Source organism: Salmo trutta, chromosome 12 (assembly GCF_901001165.1).
Source record: "Salmo trutta chromosome 12, fSalTru1.1, whole genome shotgun sequence".
In the NCBI taxonomy this organism is placed as follows: domain Eukaryota; kingdom Metazoa; phylum Chordata; class Actinopteri; order Salmoniformes; family Salmonidae; genus Salmo; species Salmo trutta.
Window position 1 is genome coordinate 13,554,728 of NC_042968.1, and position 3,740 is coordinate 13,558,467.

At 47.0% G+C, this 3,740-nt stretch overlaps 1 long non-coding RNA gene across 1 annotated transcript; it reads right to left on the reverse strand.

Annotated features, from left to right (window-relative positions):
• Positions 1-560: 560 nt before the first annotated feature.
• LOC115202947 (uncharacterized) lies at positions 561-2,351 on the reverse strand. Its single transcript, XR_003880088.1, has 2 exons — positions 2,219-2,351; positions 561-1,885 (listed from the first exon to the last, which is right to left on the reverse strand). It is a non-coding gene; the product is annotated as an uncharacterized LOC115202947 (long non-coding RNA).
• Positions 2,352-3,740: the final 1,389 nt, after the last annotated feature.

The following is a 3,740-nucleotide window of genomic DNA, read 5'->3' on the forward strand; positions in this document are numbered from 1 at the left end:
TTCCGGGGTCCTTGTTGGTCCCCGGTTTTATGGGGGGGGGGTGTGACGACCCTCCCACTCTGTCTGCCGTATTCTCTCTTGTTCTTGTTTCTTTATTAGGAGGCCGGTGGGCGGAGTTGGAAGGGTCGTCAGATGAAGGGGAAACACCTGGGCTCAGGTGTTTCCCAGGATAAATGGACCTCTTCCCCATTCATTGAGAAGACTCTCTCCACGCAGACACCTTGTTGATATTGGTTGGGGAGTTTTGTGGTTATTTTGGTTATTTGCTTTGGCACCTTTCAACACTCTGCAATATTACATTCAAGTATGCAACACACTCACTTACATTACTGATTACTGATTACACATGCCATTGTTAACTTCTTAGTTGCTTTATTTAATAAATATATATTTTTGATACACCTTGTCTCCACGTTGTCTCCCTTTTGTTGCGAACCCTGAGCCGGTTCGTAACACTATGGATCCCCGTCGTTCTCAACCTCCATCCATCTATCTATCATCCTACTCTGTATATCCCCATCGTTCTCAACCTCCATCCATCCATCATCCTACTCTGTATATCCCCATCGTTCTCAACCTCCATCCCTCTGTCATCCTACTCTGTATATCCCCATCGTTCTCAACCTCCATCCTGCTGTCATCCAGCTCTGTATATCCCCATCGTTCTCAACCTCCATCCATCTTTCATCCTACTCTGTATATCCCCATCGTTCTCAACCTCCATCCATCTATCATCCTACTCTATGGATCCCCATTGTTCTCAACCTCCATCCATCTATCATCCTAATCTATGGATCCCCATTGTTCTCAACCTCCATCCATCATCCTACTCTGTATATCCCCATCGTTCTCAACCTCCATCCATCTTTCATCCTACTCTGTATATCCCCATCGTTCTCAACCTCCATCCATCTATCATCCTACTCTATGGATCCCCATTGTTCTCAACCTCCATCCATCATCCTACTCTGTATATCCCCATCGTTCTCAACCTCCATCCCTCTGTCATCCTACTCTGTATATCCCCATCGTTCTCAACCTCCATCCATCTATAATCCTACTCTGTATATCCCCATCGTTCTCAACCTCCATCCATCTATCATCCTACTCTGTGTATCCCCATCGTTCTCAACCTCCATCCATCTATCATCCTACTCTGTGTATCCCCATCGTTCTCAACCTCCATCCATCTATCATCCTACTCTGTATATCCCCATCGTTCTCAACCTCCATCCATCTATCATCCTACTCTATGGATCCCCATCGTTCTCAACCTCCATCCATCTATCATCCTACTCTGTATATCCCCATCGTTCTCAACCTCCATCCATCTATCATCCTACTCTGTATATCCCCATCGTTCTCAACCTCCATCCATCTATCATCCTACTCTATGGATCCCCATCGTTCTCAACCTCCATCCATCTATCATCCTACTCTATGGATCCCCATCGTTCTCAACCTCCATCCATCCATCATCCTACTCTATGGATCCCCATCGTTCTCAACCTCCATCCATCCATCCATCATCCTACTCTATGGATCCCCATCGTTCTCAACCTCCATCCATCTATCATCCTACTCTGTATATCCCCATCGTTCTCAACCTCCATCCCGCTGTCATCCTACTCTGTATATCCCCATCGTTCTCAACCTCCATCCATCTTTCATCCTACTCTATGGATCCCCATCGTTCTCAACCTCCATCCATCCATCATCCTACTCTATGTATCCCCATCGTTCTCAACCTCCATCCATCATCCTACTCTGTATATCCCCATCATTCTCAACCTCCATCCATCTATCATCCTACTCTGTGTATCCCCATCGTTCTCAACCTCCATCCATCTATCATCCTACTCTGTATATCCCCATCGTTCTCAACCTCCATCCATCCATCCATCCATCATCCTACTCTATGGATCCCCATCGTTCTCAACCTCCATCCATCATCCTACTCTGTATATCCCCATCATTCTCAACCTCCATCCATCTATCATCCTACTCTATGGATCCCCATCGTTCTCAACCTCCATCCATCTATCATCCTACTCTGTATATCCCCATCGTCCTCAACCTCCATCCATCTATCATCCTTCTCTATGGCTCCCCATCGTTCTCAACCTCCATCCATCTATCATCCTACTCTGTGTATCCCCATCGTTCTCAACCTCCATCCATCTATCATCCTACTCTGTGTATCCCCATCGTTCTCAACCTCCATCCATCTATCATCCTACTCTGTATATCCCCATCGTTCTCAACCTCCATCCATCTATCATCCTACTCTATGGATCCCCATCGTTCTCAACCTCCATCCATCTCCCTCTGTCTCCAGGTGCTGGTTACTGCCACACATACAGTACCCCCCCCCCCCCCCCCCGGCTAGTATGAACGTATAGCCTGCTCCCCTCTCTCTCAGAGAACACACAAAATGGTCATGTGGTGTGTACTGTATAGCATGCCATGCACTTGCACTCTAACTTACAGCAAAGCACATAGCTTAGCTCCTGCACCGTCCTCATCGCACAGCACATAATATTCTGAATGATTTATGTGGTCCGTTACAGTATATTCTCTCTCTGTCTCTCTCACACACATACACGCTTTCTCTCTCTACACACAAAGAGCTTCTCAAAACAACACAAAGAGGAACAGAAAAAGACTATACCCACACGCATGTCCACACAAACATATTACACAGATAATGTATGTGGATAAAAATCAGGCCAAAGCTCCCAGAAAACAGCACAGGCCGTGGTGACATTGACACAAAAGTCATTGTTTCCCTTGATAGCAACTGTGTACTCTTCTCCCCGCCATAGCAACAGCAGCCGTCCGGCTCCACATTGCCCTTTCTGACTCATTTCACAGTAAGACAGGAGCATATCGATCATACAGAACGCTACTAAACCCACTGCAGCATAACACAGCACAGTCAGCCCTCACCCTCAGGGGAACACGCACGGTGTACGCCATCTCTGCCAGCATACACACCAACACAGACACACCAACACAGACACACCAACACAGACACACAACATGACCACCTCTGTCAAAAGACCAGGGGGGGGAAACATGGACCGTTGGAGTGGGAGGACAGGACAGATGTGCCTCCACATTACTCCAGTAATCTCCCAGAACCCAATCCAGTGTGTGTGTGTGTGTGTGTGTGTGTGCGCGCGCACGCGCAGGGAGCCAACTGGTTATACCCAGAGCTCACACTGTCTGAGTTTAATTGCACGTTTGGCTGTCTGTAATAACAGTAGACAGTTGGAAACAAAGTGATGAAATTTCACTGTAAAATACCATAGACATCACTGTAAAATACCCTTCTGAACCACTGTCCCTGGACCTGCCATAGTCTAATATACACACACCAAGCTCTGCTAAACACCAATGATGTGGTCCATGACGGTCGCACTGGCAGAGAGACAGAAAGAGAGAGGGAGGTGAGTCAGAGAGACCGTAGCATGTGAAGGGTTGCTGTTACATAAATCAATGAACATGGACCTGTCCATTCCGTAGTAGTTGAAAACCCTGAGTGAAAGAGTGAATGTAGGTAGATCCACAGTCATAGATGTATCCTAAGATGATTCCTGAGTGCCCGGGCCATACTCCTAATGTTCAGTATGGCAGGGAGGAGATAATGGTGGGGATGTGGGTGAGGCTAGCGGCTAAAGTAGTGTTATATCCACTGGCCTGCCTGTCATCCATCCTCTTAACTTTTTGGAGCAGAA